This window comes from Ornithorhynchus anatinus, chromosome X1 (genome assembly GCF_004115215.2).
Source record: "Ornithorhynchus anatinus isolate Pmale09 chromosome X1, mOrnAna1.pri.v4, whole genome shotgun sequence".
Taxonomy (NCBI): Eukaryota; Metazoa; Chordata; class Mammalia; order Monotremata; family Ornithorhynchidae; genus Ornithorhynchus; species Ornithorhynchus anatinus.
Genome location: NC_041749.1, coordinates 60,775,930 through 60,797,504, shown reverse-complemented (window position 1 = coordinate 60,797,504; position 21,575 = coordinate 60,775,930). Strand labels below are relative to the sequence as shown.

At 41.3% G+C, this 21,575-nt stretch overlaps 1 non-coding gene across 1 annotated transcript; it reads right to left on the bottom strand.

Annotated features, from left to right (window-relative positions):
- Positions 1–20,956: 20,956 nt before the first annotated feature.
- Positions 20,957–21,094, bottom strand: LOC114806857. The gene has a single exon (XR_003754913.1). It is a non-coding gene; the product is annotated as a small nucleolar RNA SNORA7 (small nucleolar RNA).
- Positions 21,095–21,575: the final 481 nt, after the last annotated feature.

The window sequence follows — 21,575 nt, the reverse complement described above, 5'->3', positions numbered from 1 at the left end:
CCCTCAGAAAAGCAAAACCCAGGCTATATGAAGGAAAGCTGGAGCTAGTGCCCTTTGCTAAGACTTTCTGCTCCAGAATTTAACTGTTTTCATTTTATTCTCTGCCAAGCCAGTTCCAAGCTCTTGGGAGAAAATGCGATTACTAAGTGAAGCTTCTTTAGGGAGTAATGCATTAGGTTACAGGCAACTTGGAAAGTGTCTCTGTCTAGCATAAGTGCAGAGGAATTGCTCAGAAGAAAAAAAATCTCCAGGGATTTAAGTGAATACCAATTGGAAGAGGTATTTACCAAACAGATTTCTGTAAAAATCACTCACCGCCATCCAACGTAAATGGTCAGTAAGTTGAAATGTGCAGGACACTGTGTGAAGAGTGAGATTTTTTTTTTGGTTCTTTTAATCAAAGGCTGGTGTAGAAATCCACTGCACCTTTCTTTGCAAGATCCATTTCTTTCTCTTCATTTATAAGGCCACCTAGCTCCAAAAGGTTCATTTGTTATGAATTGCAATGATTTACCAATCAACTCTCAGGACCCTGTTTATTAGCCCAGAAAACCTTGATTTAGAAAAAAACATAGGGGACATTACTATTTTCCTAGTTCATTTTCATGGCAAAGGCTGATACACACCCCACGCCCAAAGCATGGAACAACAATGAAAAACTTAAAATAATTAACCGGTTCTCTTGTCGGATTTCATATCAAAGAAATGACCAGAGAGATTATACCAATTTCATCAAAAAAAGTAATTGTTCTTTAAATAAACCGAATTTGGGATAAGAATGAAGATAGAAGGACTTTTCCTGGTCAGATGTAAATAACAATAAAGCAGTCAGTTTGAATTCATTTGTGCTTTGCTTTATGTGTGATGGAATCTCTTTGTCTTTAAGTACTTGAGCAACCACACTTTATTAGCTGGAACTATCTTTAATTCAGAAATTCTTGTACCCAATCAAAAGCTAACAATATATGGGGGAAATCAATCAAAAAAGGCATTTGCAAAACCCTGTTTCTGAAAAATGGGTTATTCAATAAAAATGGTTGTTATTCACTGGCTCTCCCGAATGGTTGGATTCAACGAGTCCCACATGGCAATGAATAAGGTATCACAATTCTTTCCACTTTGGGGGGAAAAAAGCTTCAAGTTTTAAAATGAGCCTTCAGGTGAGACATCTGAATATTGCACCATGAGTCATTACTTCTCCACTTCACGAACAGTAAGTGAATAGAATGTTTAAATTCTCATCCAGTTCGACATCCATCACAACACAAATTATTTAAATTACTCCAAGGAGAAGTAGCAGTAATTGTACCAATTAATAGTTTAAGTACTGATTTGAAATGGTTGGATCAACTTCTGTGCTAAAAATGATAGCTTCACTGATCAACTCAAAAAAAGCTAAGGTCTTACATATAATGCACTGGATCCCTAGAGTCCGGATATATTCTTAGGAAGTGGATATGCAGACTGTAGCATTTGATGAGAAACTGATTTTAAAGTACAGAATGAAAGGAAATTGCTATTCTAGAACTACCATGAACTTTAACAGATAATTGAACAGTTATAGAAAAAGATGAAGAAGAGAAGATAACATGGAAGGTGTTCAGGTCATCCATTAAGTTTTCTGACTGAAAAAATCAACTCAAATGTAAGAAGGACTATAATTCTACTTAAAGCTGGCTCAGAAATATTGATGAAGAAAAGGTGTTTAAAAATTGAGATGGCTGAACATAAAGAGTCCCCATTCAATTTGTGGATTGCCATTATCAACTGCATAATAAAACATGAACGATTACTTGTGGGTAGGGATCCTGTCTACCAACTCTATTGTACTCCCTCAAGCACTTATTTCAATCAGTGGTATTTATTGAGTGTTTAATGAGTGCAAACACTGCACTAAGTGCTTGGGAAAGTAAAATACAATAGATTTGGTAGACCTGATGCCTGGCCACAAAGCGCTTGCAGTCTAGATGGGAAGACAGACATGAAAATAAATTACATACAGGGAAATGGCAGTGTGAAGGGACATAAACGTAGTGGGGCTGGGGATGGGGTGAATATCAAGTGCTTAAGAGGTACAGATCCAAATGCATAGGTGACACAGAGGGGAGGGGGTGGAAGGGAGATGGCGTTTTCGAGGAAGCCCTCTTGGAAGAGATATGATTTTAATGAGGCTTTGAAGGTGGGGAGAGTGGTGGTCTATTGAATATGAAGGGGGATGGAGTTCCAGGTCAAAGGAGGACGTGGGTGAGATAGATGATATCGAAGTACAGTGAATAGGTTGGCATTAGAGGAGCCAACCTTGTGGGCTGGTTTGTACTACAAAATTAGCCAGGTACGCTTGAAGGGAGAGGGCTGATTTAGTTCCTAAAGGCCAATCGTAAGGAGTTTCTGTTCGGTCTGCACACCGTAAGTGCTCAATTAATACCACTGATTGATTGATTAATCCTTCCTGCATTACTCACATTACAAATGGATGGTAGACAGATAAAAAATATGTCATTATACGATTTGTTTCAACTAAAACACCCTTAAATTGAGGTAAGTGAATAACCCCACCTTGATCTGTTGAATCACAAAACAATAAAGGAAAATCTGAGCAGTCTATTATTTGAAATGCGACACGGAACATGTTGAAGAGTAAAACAAGGATACACCAACTGATCTTTAAAAGGTCACAACAATTGGGAGTGATAAGTTCAAAAAAGAAATAGAGACCTGAGGGTTTTCAGTATAACCTGGTCAGGCATGCCTGGGCAACAACAACAACAAGATTCACTTTGAATTGTGCTAGGATCAAGATGAAATTGATTTACTTCATTCTTATATGAGGGCCTCACAGATCCTTTGCTGAAAAGAGATGACATGGTGTACCAGAGCAGAAACAGAAGAGACCAAAACTTGCCATGAATTGAATGGCTATTGTCTCATCGGGTTTCTGAGAAATTGAACCTCCTCCCCATTAGGGTCCACATCCCCAGATTTGGGGCAGAGAGTGGGAGAGGGAAAGATAACTAACATCAGGTCTCAATCCCTCCCCCTGAGACAAAAAACAAATCCAGGGTTGGACAAAGCCTAGCAACATACTTGAGATAACCACAGTGTTGGGCTGAGCCTTTCAATCAATAGTCTTTAAGGAGCCTCTCCTGTGTGCAGAGCACTGTACTAAATGCGTGGAAGAGTACAACAGTACAAGAGTACAATACACTTGGTATGTGCTTAACTGTATTAAGTACTGGGGTAGATACAAGATAATCAGGTCCCACATGGGGTGCCTCACAGTCTAAGTAAGAGGGAGAATGAGTATTAAATCCCTATTTTGCAGATGAGGGAACTGAGGCACAGAGAAGTTAAATGACTTTCCCAGCATACACTGCAGGTGACAGGGACAGAATTAGAACTCACATCCTCTGATTCTCAGGCCCATGCTCTTTCCATTAAACCACACTGCTTCTCTTGATAGCCACCTTAATGTTAAAGAATATGTATAATGATACATCCCAAATATTTCCCCTAGTAGATCATCTCTTTTCTCTCTAGTGGACCATCCAACCATTAATTTATCCAAGCCCCTCTTAAACCTGCTTATATTCTATGCCCCCAGAGCTTTTCAGGATAATTAAATCTTTATGATTTGTGTATCCTCTGTGTGAAAAAGTGTTTCCTTTTGTTTGGAACTTATTAATCAGTGATTGTTTGGATGGCAGAATTTTCACTTTCATGTGTTTGGTTTTTTTTGAGAAGCAATTGGCCTAGAGGATAGAGCATGGGCCTAAGAGTCAGAAGGACCTTGGTTTTAATCCTGCCTCTGCCACTTGTCTGCTGGGTGACCTTGGGCAAGTCATTTAACCTCTCTGTGCCTCAGTTACCTCATCAGTAAAATGGGGATTAAGACCATGAGTCCCATATGGGACATAGATTGTGTCCAACCTAATTATCTTGTACCTACCCCAGCACTTAGAACAGTGCTTGGCACATAGTAAGCACTTAATAAATATCATAAAAAAAGTTCCTACAGCAGATTAGTGGCTGAGGTGGGATTAAAACTCAGGACTCCTGTCTCGACTCCTGTCTCTTTCCATTATGTCACACTGTTTACCTCCAATGTGGATGGCACCCAAATCTCCCTCACTAGCTTTGACTTTTCTTTCTCTACAATGTCACATGATCTCCTCCCACCTCCGTGACATCTCTAAATGAATATCCCATTGCACCTCAAACTCAGCATGTCCAAACTGATCTCCTTATCTTCCCTCCCAAATTCTCTCCTCAGAGAATATGGACGTTGAAAGAGAGGGAGGAATCAAGAATGATCATGCCATGAATATGTGTTTGAGAGATAGGGAAGATGCTAGTGATGTCAGTGGGTTGAGAAGGTTTGCCCCTTCCTCTCAATCCAAATTGCCACCATGTTGGTCCAAACCCTTGTCATATACCAACTCAATTACTGTGTTGATTTCCTTGCAGAACTCCCTGCCTCAGTCGCTCTTCTCTTCAGTTCATACTTGGCTCTGCCACCAGGATCATTTTTCAAAACTTGTCCTGTGCACGTCTCACTACCACTCAAAGACCTGCAGTGGCTGCCCATTCCTCTCCACTTCTGGCAGAAACTCATGTCCATTTAATGAATTCAATCAACTCTCTCCACCCTAAAGAGTCTCATTCCTCTCATACTACACCCCACCTTGCATGCTTTGCTACTCTCCAACCAACCTGCTCACTGAACCACTCTTGCCACTGACCTCTTTTTCACTCTGTACCCTTTTGCCTGGAACTCCCTTCCCTTTTCATATCCAGAAGACTAATGCTCTCCCCATTTTCAAGGCTCTTCTGAAATCATCTCTCTGTCAAGAGGCCTTCCTTGATTAATGTCCCTACATTATACAGCATGGGTCTGGGAGACAGAAAGTCATGGGTTCTAATTCTGGCTCCACCACTTGTCCGCTGTATAACCTTAGGCAAGTCACTTCACATCTCTGTGCCTCAGTTACTTCATCTGTAAAATGGGGAATACGACGGTGAGCCCTATGCTGGACAGGGACTGAGTCCAACCCGGTTTGCTTGTATCCATCCCAGTGCTTAGTATAGTGCTGGCAAATAGTAAGCACTTAATAAATACCATAATTATTATTATTATTTCCTCTCTACTGCCCCTTCAGCATGTCTGGATCATCTAAGCACTTGGGTACTCACTCCCTGCCAATGCATTTATGAACATATCTTCATACTCTCTAGCTTTCCTCTATCTGTTATTTATGTTAGGGTCAGTCTTCCCTACTAGATTTTAAACTCCTTAAAGGCAAGGTTCATGTCCACCAACTCTAAATTACTCCCCAAATGCTTAGTACAGTGTTCTGTTTAGAAAATATTCTCAACGATTGATGAAAAATCCATCAGCAGCATGGCGTAGTGATGATGATGATGGTATTTTTTAAGTGCTTACTGTGTCACAGGCACTGTACTAAGTGCTGGGGTGAATATAATAATAATAATAATAATGGTATTTGTTAAGTGCTTACTATGTGCCAAGCACTGTTCTAAGCACTGAATATAACAAATCAAGTGAGACATAGTCCCTGTCCAATGCAGGGTTGGCTCACAATCTCAATCCCCATTTTACAGATGAGGTAACTGAAGCACAGAAAAGTGAAGTGACCTGTCCAAGGTCACACAGCAAACACATGGCAGAGCTGGGATTAGAATTCATGACCTTCTGACTTCCAGGCCCGTGCTCTATCCACTACACCATGCCGGGCCTGGGAGTTAGAAGTTCATGGGTTCTAATCCTGGCTCTGCCTCTTGTCTGCAGTGTGACATTGGGTAAAGTTACTTCACTCCTCTGTACCTCAGTTGTCTAATCTGTAAAATGGGAATTGAGACTGAGTCTCCCACATGGGACAGGGACTGTGCCCCACCCAGTTTGTTTATATCCACCCCAATGCTTAGTACAGTGCCTGGCACATACTGAGCACTTAACATATACCGTTATTATTATTAGTATTATGATTAATAAATGAGTTCCTCATATAGAAGTTTGTTTCCTTGACACACCCTCATAACAATAATAACAATTATTATTATGGCATCTGTTAAGTGCTTACTGAGTGTTCTATGTGCTGTTCTAGGTGCTGGGGTAGATAGAAGGTAATTGGGTTGTCCCAGGTGGGCCTCACAGTTTTTATACCCACTTTACAGATGAGATCATTGAGGCACAGAGAAGTTAAGTGGCTTGCCCAAGGTCACAGAGCAGACAAGTGGTGGAGCCGGAATTAGAACCCATGCCCTCTGACTCCCAAGCCCTCGCTCTTGCCACTAAGCTGTTTGCTCCCAACCTTCCCACGTATCCCATAGAAGGCTAACTCTGGCCAGAGGAGGTGATGGAAGTGGGGCAGAGCCCGGAAGTCTGAGGCGGAGGTAGTTTTAAAGAAAGTAAAGGAAACTAGAACCTGGATGTCCTTACTGTCAAAGGCCAACATAAAACACAGCATGATAATTAGGGCCCTTATTCTAAGCAAAAAAAGCATCTGGACTGAAGAAACATAGTGAAGAAAAAACATTTTCTTGACTTGGTTTAAACACAACATTAGAAAGTCTCTTCAGATATGGGATCTATTCAAAATGCTGGAGTAGAAAAGTCTCTGCAATGAGCAATTTAAACCATATTACATGCCTATAAATAACAATTATGAACTGAAACGTATTGTTGTGCCCATTTTTCATTCTAAACCTATATTTGCTATCAATTTAAGCTGTGATGTGGCAGCAATTTTAACTACAGCTATAATTGCCTCTATGGATGAAAAGTTGCATCAGTTTACACTAACACTTGATTGTTCAATTCATCATCACCAAATGTCTATAAAAAGGAACCAGTAGCTAGGAAGATATCGTCGACTCACCCTCCTATTTAATTACCTTTCTGAAAAGAGGCAATTGGTTACATTTATTACACAGTTTAGAACTTGTTATTTAACAATTTCCTGACCTCAAATTTATCAAATGAATAGTACCATCAAAAGAAAAGCAATATGCTTCAATTCACGATATATAAAGAGAGAACAATTTGCCTGATTTATTAAAAGCTAAATGCCCAAAATAGCAACTTTTCATGGGCACATCATTTTGCATAAATTACATATTCCCATCTTGTTTATAAGCACTTATTTCTTATGTCATAAAGTCACTTTCTCTAAAGAGTATGGCTTCTTTATGTCTGGTTAGAAAGAAAGTATTTGTGTACTTTAAAAATAACATTTCAAATGTAAATACTAATCTACTCTATCCCCATGTCCCCAGGGACAATGCCTTCTTAATGCCCTCTGTATTTTTCATACTTACAAAAGTGATATTCTCACTCCAAGGGTAAATGCATCCTTTCTAATTTGTTGGAAAACAAACACCAACCTGGCATTAGAAATGTCTGAACTTTCTCATGATTATCTAACCACACTTCATTTGCTCAAGGACTACACTTATGCTAGAGAATATGACTGAAATATTCCAGTTTTAATGATAACCCACTTCCATGGGTAATGTGTGTACAAAGTCCCTGACAGAAGTTTAAAGTTGCAATCCCATATTTTTACCCAGCACATTTAAAAGCAAACTTGCAGTTTCAGCAGAAGGCTCCTAACTGGTTGGATTAGAAGACATTTCATCTAATATACCAAATAATAATTAAGCATTACCTACAGAATTCCCAGAGCATTTAATCATTAGACTGGATTAGATATGCGACTCTAGCTTTGCCGGAGCGTAGAAAGATTTTGCAGGTAAGCAATGAGAGCCTAAAATGATCTATTAGAAACACACAGCACTGGACTGTTATGGAATAAATCATTGGAGTGGACACCTTTGAATCAAAAAAGGAAACTAAAATGTGTTTTATCATCTGGAATGCATATACGGGTAGCTGTTGACATGTACCTGGCCTTCATTTTCAAAGATGACATTACCGATGGTGAAATTATTTCCATGTGTGCGAATGTGGCTGAATCACCAAAAGGTGTTTAATGAGCACTTGCTGTGTATGTGGTACTGGATTAAGCATTTAGGAGCCTGCAATGCCATTGAGTTGGTAGTCATGATCCCTGCCCTCGAGGAGCTTACAATCTAGTAGAAAAGATCAATGGGTGATTGATACTCCTTCCAAGCATTTTGTACGTGGGGATAGAGTTTTGATGCACTCATAGGTTTGTCCCTCACAAGGCAAGTAGGGTCCTGATGTTCCATGAAGGTATGGTTAGTCTCTGCTTATTCAGTGTTTTCTGCTGTCCTGTGGTGAATAAGGTCTGGGTTTGATGAGATAGGCAATATTTAGGGCACCTTTCTATTTCCTGCATTATTCAGGCTGAGGTGTGCATTACTAAATAAGGGCTGCACCCAGAGTGTTGCAGAACACTCCTCAGAAATTGAAAGATTAATATTCTGGGACATCTTGCATAGGATTTTGTTATAGGACAGGGAAGAGAGAAACTGACCATCAGCAGAATATGCATATTCATTCAATAGTATTTATTGACCGCTTACTATGTGCAGAGCACTATACTAAGAGCTTGGAATGTACAATTCGGCAACAGATAGAGACAACCCCTGCCCAATGACAGGCTCCCTCCCAACTGGGGGAGACCAACAGACAAAAAAAAGACAACATAAACACGATAAATAGAATCAAGGGGATGTACACCTCATTAGCAAAATAAATAGGGTAATAAAATATATACAAATGAGCACAGTGCTGAGGGTAGGGGGAAGGGGAGAGGAAGGAGCAGAGGGAAAGGGGGCTTTGCTGAGCTTTGCTGAGGGGAGGTGAAGGAGGAAGGGGGAGGAGCAGAGGGCAGGGGGGAGCAGAGAGGGAGCAGAGGGAGCAGAGGGAAAAGGGGGTAGCTTAGGCTGGGAAGGCCTCTCGGAGGAGGTGAGTTCTTAGTAGGGCTTTGAAGAGGGGAAGAGAGTTAGTTTGGCGGAGGTGAGGAGGGAGGGCATTCCAGGACAGCGGTAGGACGTGGGCCAGAGGTCGACAGCGGGAAAGGCGTGAACGGGGACGGTGAGGAGGTGAGCAGCAGAGGAGTGGGGCGTGCAGGATGGGCAGTAGAAAAAGAGAAGGGAGGAGAGGTAGGAAGTGGCAAGGTGATGGAGAGGCTTGAAGCCAAGAGTGAGGAGTTTTTGTTTCGTGCGGAGGTTGATAGGCAACCACTGGAGGTTTTTAAGGAGGGGAGTGACATGCCCAGAGCACTTCTGTAGGAAGATGATCCGGGTAGCCGAATGAAGAAAAGACTGGAGTGGGGAGAGACAGGAGGAAAGGAGATCAGAGAGAAGGCTGATACAAAAATCCAGTCGGGATATTATGAGAGCTTGTACGAGCACGATAGCCATTGGGATGGAGAGGAAAGGGCGGATCTTGGCGATATTGTAAAGGTGAGACCGGCAGGCGTTGGTGACAGATTGGATGTGTGGGGTGAATGAGAGAGCTGAGTCAAGGATGACACCAAGGCTGCGGGCCTGTGAGACGGGAAGGATGGTTGTGCCGTCCACAGTGACAGGGAAGTCAGGGAGAAGACAGGATTTGGGAGGGAAGATAAGGAGCTCAGTTTTGGACATGTTGAGTTTTAGGTGGTGGGCTGACATCCAGGTGGAGATGTCCTGGAGGCAGGATGAGATATGAGCCTGAAGGGAGGAGGAGAGAACAGGGGAGATGTAGATTTGGGTGTCATCAGCATAGAGATGATAGTTGATGCCGTGGGAGCGAATGAGTTCACCAAGGGAGTATAGATGGAGTACAGAAGAGGGCCAAGAACTGACCATTGAGGAACCCCTACAGTTAGTGGATGGGATGGGGAGGAGGAGCCCACGGAGGAGACTGAGAATGAACGGCCAAAAAGATAAGAGAAGAACCAGGAGAAGATGGAGTCCGTGAGGCCAAGGTGAGATAAGGTGTGGAGGAGAAGGGGATGGTCGACAGTGTCGAAGGCAGCTGAGAGGTCGAGGAGGATTAGGATAGAGTAGGAGCCGTTGGATTTGGCAAGAAGGAGGTCATTGGTGACCTTTGAGAGAGCAGTCTCGGTAGAGTGGAGGAGACGGAAGTCAGATTGGAGGGGGTCCAGGAGAGAGTTGGAGTTGAGGAATTCAAGGCATCTAGAATATGAATTGTTTTTCCAGGAGGGGTGATGGTTTACATAGAACCACCCAAACTCTCTCACCTTTTGGGGGTTCAATCAATCATGTTTATTGAGCATTTAATCTGTGCAGAGCATGGGTATTTCCTGCCTGAGAAAGTAGGTGATTCCCACCCTCAAGGAGCTCACAGCCAAACAGGGGTTTTTAGGAAGGAGATTTCTATAGATTTTTAGATGGGCTTGACCACAGACAAAATTGATTGGCGACAGTATGGCACATTAAAAGGGGCTGCGAAAGGAGAAAGGGCCACAAAATGGCCCAAAGAATCCTGAGGTATATGCACATGGAATTATCACAAAATGATGGAGCCCCCCAGAAGGAGTGACGAATGATCTTCAGTCCTGAGACTACAAAGATGGAAAACTTGCACAGAAGAATTGGTTATGGTGCTAGTGGCTTGTGCAGTACCACTTACACTCTCTTGTCCCTAATAATTATAATTGTGGTATTTGTTAAGCGCTATGTGCCAGGCACTGTACAGAGTGCCAGGGTACATACAAGCAAATCGGGTCGGGTGCAGTTCCTGTCCCACACGGGGCTCACAATCTCAATTCCCATTTTACAGATGAAGTAACTGAGGCACCGAAAAGTGATGTGATTTGCACAGTGTCATGCAGCAGGTAAGTGGTGGAGCTGGGATTAAAACCCATGACCTTCTGACTCCCAGGCCCTTGTTCTATCCATTATTCCACACTATTTCTTACTATGTCACGTTGCTTCTTCTGCGCCCTGTTGGGGCACAGAGGGCAATGAGCGAGTGGGCAGGCAGGAGTGCACTGTATTGGAGGTTCATATGAGGGCTTGGCCCACATTAGTCAGCTACAGGCAGAAGCGAGACTATAACCCACATTTCCATGCTCTTTCCACCAAAGCAATATCAGGGCTTGTCCTCTTTGCAGGTTTTCTTTAAAATTTGCCCTTCAGCTCCACACTTCTGTCCTCTGCCTTCACCTATTCTCCTGCTTACAGGAGTGGTATGTGTGTGGGGTGGGGGTGGGGGTTGTACCCCAACCAGTTTTCACCTGTATTCCTCCAATTTACATTAACAAGCCAGGACAAAACCAATTTTCCCTAGGTCATAAACTTCCTTACAGCTACTCAGTGAGGCTACAAAAGAGCATTTTAAAAACCAAAGGGATTTTACCTCCCTGTAGCCAAAGCTCCTTCTTAGATCTCATCTCAATCCAATTGAACTCAATATTATTGAATTATCAGTGTGCAAGTGCCCTAGGCATGGGACATCACACTTTGCTCATTTTATTCATTTATTCAATCATATTTATTGAGCACTTACTGTGTGCAGAGCACTGTACTAAATGTTTGGAAATGTCAATTCAGCATTAAAGACAGACAATCCCTGCCCACACCGGGCTTACATCCTCAGTATTGCACCATTTGTTATGAAAAAATATCCACATCATGCTACAAAAACAAGAGTATAAAATCGCCATCCATAATAAGAAACCAAATCCGGGTGTTATTCAGCCATTTTAAAAAACACATTAACTTGACTATCAGTAATAATAAATGTTATAATAGTAATGGCAATTATGTGCTTACTATGTACCAATCCCTGTCATAATCATAATAATAATTATGGTGTTTGTTAAATGTTTACTATATGTCAAGCACTGTTCTAAGCGCTGCGGTAGATACAAGTTAATCAGGTTCCACATAGGGCTCAAGGTCTAAGTAGAAAGGAGAACAGGCATTGAATATTCATTTTACAGAAGAGGAAACTGAGGCAAAGAAAAGTGACTTGCCCAAGGTCATAGAGCAGACAAGTGGCAGAACCAGGATTAGAACCAAGGTCCTTTGACTTCGAGAACTGGGCTCTTTCCACCAAGCAACAATGCTTCTCTGTGTGGATAGGTAAAATAGACAAACCCATTCAATGAAGGGAAGTAATCCCCATGAATCCCATGAGTTTTCCCAGAATGTATTGCTTCCTCTGGATGAGATATTTTTCCCATGTCCTTTACCCTAACTTAAAGATAGTTTTCTAGCCTTCCTGAACAACATATGTGCTGATGAGTCCCTTTCTAAATTGCCACTATGTCTCTGATGGAAGGCTTCCACATAATCTGAACTCAACCAAACAAGAGGCTACTATCGTTCTTATTTGAGAATTGCTAAATTACAGAGATAGTTTGCAAGTTGTGGTTTGAATAAAGATTTGAAGTTGAAGGAGTTTTCCTTTGTTTCTATCTTCCTTGTATTTTACTGTCACGGTGACAACCCAAAACTCCATGTTCAGTCTGGTTAAGAAAAACACAGTGGGTCATTTTAAGGTAAAGGAAATTAGAGTTATTCGGATATAATTTTATAGAAAATGAATAAACCTAATATGGAGACAGAGAAATAGCTATGCCGTGTTAATGTAAACATTTTAAAAAGTAGCTTTACTGGGTTTTTCATCGACGTGGTCTTTCTTTCCCCTTACTGTTTGATAATTACCAATATATTTTGTAAAATGGACTCCATCTTCGATGTAGAAATGGTTCTTAGACACGGACTGTCTCCAATTGGATTCAGCATCAATTCTGTGAAGAAATGGCTCTCATGTGACTTTTAATCTTGTATGAAACAAAAAGATTAAACTCTCAATATGTGGATGAGCTACCGTGACGGTCTCTCTGATAGAACTAGGGCCTCAGAACTGCCTCTAATCATATGTATGCAAGGAATAGATTTTTCCTTATAATGCATGTAATTAGAGTACAGAACAAAATGTTCTGTTCAAATTCATGACATGCACAACTAATAAAGGAGGAGAGGATGAGGCCCCTGCTATTTATTTGCATGAAAAAGCTTCAATATAGGATATACTTTAGAGAAATTAGTTTTTAATCTAGGTGACTAGATGAGATTTTGACCCTGTACTGTTTTTTGAGTTGACCTGTGAGAATTTATGCAGAAATAAGACTGTGATGCCTATAAACCAGACAGGCATCACTTTTTTCATTAATTTCAGAGTGTCTTGTGTATTCAAGAGCAGCAGAAAATTGTTCCTTTTAAAAGCGCACCTTATGTGAATTTACTTTTATGAAACACAATAAAAAAAACCGATAGAAATCTTAGCATGAATGTATTCTTTTTAAATTTGGACATTCAAGAAGTTAGATATATAGATTCAGCAGTGATGGACCTTATCTGACCTGCATAAAAGAGAAGAAATCTACTATTGTAGATTTTTATAAATATATTTGGGATACAAGCTTCTGTCATACCACAAGTTTATTACATTGAAAGAGTGTTCTTCAGGTTTAATATTAGTGACTACAGCAGGTTTTGGAAACAAAGTCTCAGGGCTAATTTTTATACAAACAGGTTTAGTACCCGCTTGATAGACACCAAGAATACTTTATGGAGGTCAAAAGGATCTTTCATTTCTTTATATACACAACTTATTTGCATTGCCTAATGACAGTTGGTTATAAACCAAGCAATTGTATTGACTGAGGACTTAGGTTTTCATGCCGATCATATATGCAAGATAAGGGCTATGCTTGAAAAATCAAGAAATAAATGAATCATAGGGGGCAAGTGCCAGCGATATTAACCAGAGCTAGTTATCTTCTGCTCTGCATCCCCAGAAACTCGGATGGCCACTGACAGCACTCAAAAATACTGGATAGGGAGAGCCATGTGACCTCTAGACTAGTCTCCCCATCTAGACTGTAAGCTCATTATAGGCAGGAAACATGTCTGCTAATTCTGTTCTATTGTGCTATCCTAAGCTCTGCACATGGTAAGAGCTCAATAAATATGATTGATTGATATGGTGTTTCATGTGTCACATGGGTACACAACATAGCGTAATATCACTAGTGCCATTTTACAGAAGTTTGCTTAGGGTTGCTCAAACCCTAAGAATGGTTCTCCAGGAGACCTTTGCATTCACCTCCCAGGTCCTTGTGACAACAGGCATCATTCCCAAGCCATGAAATTCCAAGCCACAGCGGAATAGGCTGGGAGGCCGAAATAAAAACAGGAGATGTAAAGGTATACAGTGCTGTAACAATTCAAGATAGGGGACAAAACAACTGTTTGGTAATGACTTTATATTGGTCTCCCCGACTAGACTATAAGCTTTTTGTGGGTAGGGATCACATTTTCTTCCATTGTACTATCCCGAGTGGTTAGTATAGTGTTCTGCATAGAGTAGGTGTTCAGTAAATACTATTCATTACTTGAGAGCTGAGCTGTTCCAATATCAAACCAGATGACTGGCCACCCCATTTATGATTCCCATAGTTTCCATCTGTGGTCAGCTTGAAGTGGGGAAGATGTAGACAATTACAGGCAAGGGCACTAGGAAGTGGAACATGAAACAGGCTATGTGTACTTACTTTCAAAGGCTCAGTCATAGGTTCCTACAGAACCACAGAGGGGCATGGGCTGGAAGAATACTGTTTCTGTTATACATGAATCAGGGCTAGACTGGCTCCAAAATTCTTTCTAGGAATTACTGAACACTTTTGGGACCAGGGATAGTGATGTAGAGAGAGGCTGGGAGGGAGAAAAGAGAATGGAGAGAATTGAATGGGGAGGAAAGGGTTTGAGGAGCCAAGCTCCTCCTATTTCCATCTACCATGCCATTTTCCTAAGGGGCTGTAAGTGACCCTGTGCAGTTCTCTGCTTGCTCCCAGCTGGTAGGATATCATTCAGAGACGGGAGCCCTGATATGGTCTACCTTTGCCCATGTCAGCCCACAGGGGCATTAAAATTTTGCCGATCTCCTGGTAGGCTTTGTCTCTATCTGTCTGGTACTGGCTCTGCTGCTGTCTCTCCTTTCGAATGAAAGCTTGTTCTGGGCAGGGGACGTTTCTACCAACTCTGCTGTGTTGTACTCTCCCAAGCATTTAGCACAGTGCTCTGCACACAGTAAGTGCTCAATAAATGGCACTGATGATGATGATAATCACCAGGGAGAAAGTAGTTTTTTTTAAAAATCAACTGGCTAACAAAAACAAGCAGGGATGTGTTCATGTACAGAGGAAAACTATGAGGGCTTCGGGGAAAAGGGAACAAACGTCAGACTACGTGCTAACTTTTTAGGATAGTCTGCTTTCAAGATGGAAAGTTCCAGAGAGCGATGGGAAGTGCTTGAGGCAAGCTACAAAAGTTCAATGCAGAGGAGAGATGCAGTCGTACACTGTTGACACACATAAACAAGTCATTTTTACTTACTAAAACAGGCAGATACTGGGTTGATCACCAGGCAAGACTCACACCACCCGCACCCAGGTAGTCAGCCTGGTCAAAAAGTGTCTGGAAAGGCACATGACCAAGGTCATGCCATAGTCACAAGTATATCTAGAAACAACCCTTAACTTATCACTCCACAGAACAAGTGGTTCCCAATAGAAATGTGGCAGGTGCATATTTAGGGTTCAATTAAGAGCATTATTTTAAGATTGAAGTGAGATACATATAAGTTCCCTGGAGGGTCAGGTGAGCCCCAGGGACTAAGAGGCATAGAGGTAATGTTGAGGTCAACATCAGCACATCGTTAGCTTTCAATCGATAAACTTTCTGCACTGAAAAAGGATAAAAAGCACAGAAGATGTCTCATGCCTAGGGCAGGAGCCAAGATTGAATCAGATTGATGACAGTGTCCATCTATGGAATCATATAAAGAGAGAAATGGATCAAAGAGGAAATGGGATAGAAGATATATTGGATATAGTGGAAGCAAAGCAATAGACTAGAGAAAGCCCATTTACAAGGGGCACAGAAGGAAGCATACATCATGAAACAATACACACCTGACTTCAAGGCAGGACACCACTGGAGGAAATTGAAGACCCACACAGAACACAAAGCTTTAACATAAATTAAGCCTCAAAATGGATTCAAGTCAGAAACATGTCTTTAAATTCACTGGCCACTACTGAACTACTGGTACGACTTGAAAGGAGACACACTTCTAAGGAACCATCCTAGTCAGAAAATAGCATCACTAACTTTTGAGGGTTCACAAAAACTTTTTTTTTTGAGGAATTTCATCCACTCTGATGTAATTAACAGTTTTTAAATGGGCATAGAAAATAATTCAAATTATTCAACCATGGAACCACAGTGAATCAGTTGATTTAACGTATGGTCATATACAAATAAAACTAGATACTATTTGGCCTTTTTTCCTCACTCAGTACAGGACCGGATGCATATTTACAGGTTTGGGAGTACTGACAACACAAGCACTAGGTATTTTCCTAATGCAAAACATCTCACAGAACCTTGTGTATTAACAAGCAAGCCCCTATTCATGAAATGACTGTGGTATTTGTTAAGTGTTTACTATGTGCCTAGCATTATAATAAGCACTGGGATAGATACAAGATCATTAAGTTTCACACGGATCACAGTCTAAGTAGGAGGGAGAAAAGGGCTTGAATCCCCATTTTGAAAATGAGGGAACTGAGGCACAGAGAAATTAAGTGGTTTGCCCAAGTTCACACAGCAGGCCAGTGGCAGAGTTGGGATTATAACCCAGGTCTTCTGACTCCCGACCTGTGCTCATTCCACTAGGCCACTAGTCAAGAAAGGTAGGATGGTCTATGGTTCCATGGTTGAATAATTTGAATCATTTTCAAAAGGATCTCCATAGAAGAAAGGCATGGTAGAGGAAAATGGTTTCTCTGAAAGGGCCTATAGTTTTAAAGCATATATTATTCCTCAAGCCTTAAATTGGGCTGGAACTCCTAGGATGTCATCTTTGGTATTGACTCCTAGTATTTTGAGAGAAGATGCTGACATGGGAGGAAAGCCCAGGAAAGTCACCAAGTGTGTTTTTCTGTCATTAAAGCTTTGCTTGTTCTTAGTATGGACAGAAAACCTAGTAGTAAAAGATTCCACTAGTATTGTTAAAACATTCATTTTACCTATGTGCACGTCCATGTGCGCGCATGCACACACACACACACACACACACACACACACACAGAGTCTTTGGAAGGAAATATAATTTTCCCAAAAATCTGTTCCCAATTTTGGAAAACAATACAGCTCACCTCCATCTTAGTGGCAAAAACCTACTTTATGTAGAAAGGAACAAAGGTTCATAAAGGATTTATTAATACAACCTATGTGCTCAGTGTGTCTACAACTCTTTTATAGTCTAATTATTACGCAGACTCATGTTTAGAGCCAGAACAATAGGGAAACTAGTTGGAAAATATATGCTCATGCTACAGTGTCTCATTATCCACATGCTTCTTCACTTGGAAAAATCATCTATGACAAGCCACTTTCCTGGGTGAAGAGCTCAAAAGATACCAAGAGGCTTGGGCCTCGATAAAAGGTATTTGATGTCAACAGCATTTGACATCTGCGGGTTTGATATGTTCTCTCCTAAGTAATGCCAGAAAATTCAGTTTATGAGAATAAAATAAAGAAAGAGGAGCAATATCTAAACTCCTTCAGATAATTTCAGTTAGTAGTGGCAAGGTGACCTTCAATTCCACACAAATGGCTCATTGGTCTGAGTGAAAAGCACAGATCATTCTCTTCTCAGAGGGATATATAAAATACACCTAATGTTTCTGAAAGAGAGTAATTATGACACCCTCCACCCTCTGCTGTGGTTTGCTGTTCAGGTAGACTCAATGGCAGCATTATTTGTGCCTAAGTGTAATTGTCTTCAGATTTCCAGTCTAATTATTGTCTGCAGCATTCTGTATCATCCCTCAGTAACTGCATACTAAATGGCCATAATAAGAATGAGGCTGCAAATGACTAATGAATTCCTTAGAAACACAATTTCTTGACAGTGCCCTTGTCTTAATGTAAAGCTTTGCATCTATTTAAGAGTCATCTGTTAATAAGAAAACAACACTATTTATTTTCATTAGGCCTTTTAGCAAGTAATCATTAAGACCAGACAAGATGATGTTTATGAATTCATATTTCCCACTGGAATATTTTTGTGTCCGATAGATCTTTTCTCTTGTCGAATGTTTCTCTTAAAGGATTTTGATTTATGATGTTTAAGTAAGAGCTGGGTTGGATTACTAATTAATTACAATTAAATTAGTGTTAAACCCAGAAACTGATAACAGAATTAGAAAGTAATATGTGCCTACCACATGCTAACTGCTGAAATCTGCCTCCACCATAAAAATGCCTCTTCCCCAGTAGACATCATTTTATTTGCTGCTTCTGTTTTGCTCCTACTGTCTTTCCTGATGGATAGCTTACACTGAAGGAATATCTGGAGGGGAGTAACTGATGAGAGGAGCAGAGGTTTTTATATTTTGAGTACAGTGCCTCATACTCTGCAGGAACCCACTGAGGCAATTGTCCCAAAGTCTTAGTTGCGACTCAGGCACCTTTGGAAGCTGTGGAAGCTCTTTCAGGCCTCTGTAGTAGTTCTGAGAAAATTATTTCCATGCATGAATATCCCCCTAGTGGCTTGAAAAAGTCAATCCAAGATGCCTTCCACTGAGAAATCCCAAAATAATTTCCCTATTCCCAGAGCTGGCCATCTAAGTGTCACTGTTTATGAGGAACATTTGCAGCTTCTGTTCTCCTGAAATTGTACCTCAGACCTTTCATCACCACCGTGCAGAGGGCCTAAAGGTATCCAACTTTTAGACTGCACTTACATCAGAAACCTCATGCTGAGTCTATTTATTTTGCCAGGGTTATTCCAGAGGGAAGGGCTGAGGAGAATAAGATCTGAACCCTACTGAGGAAATCTTTAGACTTGGCATCACCAAACAGACTTCTTGCCCAGCTCACCGTGAACCTCAAAGGCCATTTAGCTCAAAGATGTTCTGGATAGATTTTAACTTTTTTCCTCCGTGATAAGTGACCCTCATCATTCTTCTATGTTAAGTTCTGGGCAAGAATTTGTACGAGGTCTCAGTTCCTCTTGCCTGCCAGCTGTATTGCTGCATTCTCTTCTTAACCAAGAGTTTATAAGGCTCTGGACATTTCTGCCCTGAATAAAATGCTGCAGCTCTAGATATGTCCTAAGGAAAGCACCAGGCAGCAGGCAGTTCCCCTGTAATGAAAGTTAGTGTCATTGTGGCTTTAAATGCCAGCTCTGACAGCTTAATGGTTTCCTTGCCTTAAAACAAAAGCAACAGCAGAAAATCATTGTCAGATATGGCAATCCTTATGCTGCCCTAGAAATCAGGAAACATTAGCACCTAATTATTATAGGCTCCTTAACTTGGCAGATCTGAACCACAAAGCCTCCCTGGACACTTGCCATTAATCAGCAGTTCTGAAGTCTGTACTACTCAGATCTCAAGTTCAAGCAGAGCCACTACCATCCTTTGTGAGCGTGAGAAACAGCGTCATGTAGTGAATAGGGCACGGGGCTGGGAGTCAGAAGGATCTGGGTTCTAATCCAGGCTCTGCCATTTCTCTGCTGTGTGATCTTGGGCAAGTCACTTCACTTCACTGTGCTTCAGTTCTCTCATCTGTAAAATGGGGATTAAGACTGTGATCCCCATGTGGGACAGGGACTGTGTCCAACCTGATTACCATGTATCTACTCCAGCTCTTAAAATAGTCCTTGACACACCATAAGCACTTAACAAATACCATCATTATCATCAGGGAACATGTCTACCAACTCTGTGGTACGGTGCTCTGCACACAGCAAGCGCTGAAGAAATATGAATTGATTGATTGAATTTTTCTATTTAACCAAAGAAACAAAAAATTTTCTATCCTCTTCTCCATGCCAACCCAGTATTTTAGCACTCTGCCTAGCACTTCTGTCAAAAGATCTAGAACATCACCTGGACCTATGCAGGTAAGAGGAGAGTAAGTGGGCATAGTACTGTGCCTTCTTCTTCCCCTGCTTCTTCCTCTGGGACAGAGAGAAGAAACTCTAAATTACTCAAGGCTCATGTATTAAATGGGAAAAGGAGTCAAAAGGAAAGAAAGAATGGAGAAGAATAAATGAGAGAGATTGAGACTATTAACTTTTTAAAAACCTCAAAGAAAAAGGTCAATAATTCCTGAATACAGCCACCGTGCTGCAAACAGGCTCTATCATAAAGCTATCTCTAGATGCAAATATTACCCATGACAACACAACAAGGGGCAGCCTTTTGTGTGCACAAAGGGGCCAGGACAGTGGATCCCACAATGGCCTTTTCAAATATGCACTCACAGGTAAACATTACCATCAGCAGTGTCTTCTTTGAATATGAAGGGCAGCTACATATATCACTAGGTGGAGAGAAGCTAGACAAATTTCTTTTTTAATACTGCACTTCTTTCCCTGTAAAGACAAAGGATGAAAGACAAACTAAGAAACTCACACTGACAAGTTCAACAGTAAAATATTGAATTGGTTTCAGTATGGTTTAGCGATTCCTTTTATAATGGAGAAGACTACTCACATAGAATGAATAAGCACACCAGTCAAGGACAATATAGTGGTCCATCTTCCAATAGCAACATAAAGGATACCACTTTCAAGAATTTCATAGGCTGGTAGGATGATACAAAAATAATACTGAATTCTGTCTGTATTAATTCTCTTTTCTTGGGTTATTCCCAATCACTTGAGGGTAATGACTCCAGTGTTTTTGTCATGGTAGTAAATGTTTTGTCTTGTCTTATGCTCTCGAGTCATCTCCATGGACACATCTCTCCCAGAATGCCCCACCTCCATCTGTAATCAGTCTGATGGGGAACCATAGAGTTTTCTTGGTAAAAATATGGAAGTTACCACTGCCTTTTTTCACGCAGTTAACTTGAGTCTCTGCCCTCGACTCCCTCCCATGTTGCTGCAGCCCAGCACAGGTGAGCTTTGACTTGTAGCAGATTGCCTTCCACTCGCTAGCCATTGCCCAAGCTAGGAATGGAATGAGTATGCCTCTGATCGACTCTCCCTCTCATAGCCGAGCCTGGTAGAGTACTGAAAACTCTCCAGGTGTGATCCTGAGAGGGCAGTAATGTTTACACAGGGTAAAATGTATTTGAGATTTCCTCTCCCTTCTCAATTCTGAAAACATCCTGCTCCACCCCACCCAAACCAACATGGCTATACACTGGATCTTATCACTAATCACTGTACAATTAATAACCTCACCGACACCAAAAGACCATTATCTTACCACCACCCTGTTACCCCACAAAACTGTCTCTCTCCTGACAGAGATGCCTATTTCTTAGAGCAAGATAGCATGCCCTCACTTAGACTCCCCAACAGCCCTCCCCTTCCCTTGATGCTCAAATATCTCCTTAGTACTACCCTCTCTACCAAATAACTCCCTAAACCCCTTGAACCCTGAACCCTGGATGACTCCACAGTACCTTTCCTCCACTCTGTGTTATACCATGAAGCACTGTTGGCAGAAAACCAGGCCCAGGGCCATTTGCCAATTCAGATTCCTCCTCCCTTGCTATAATTCTGCCTTTTTCTTCAGCTC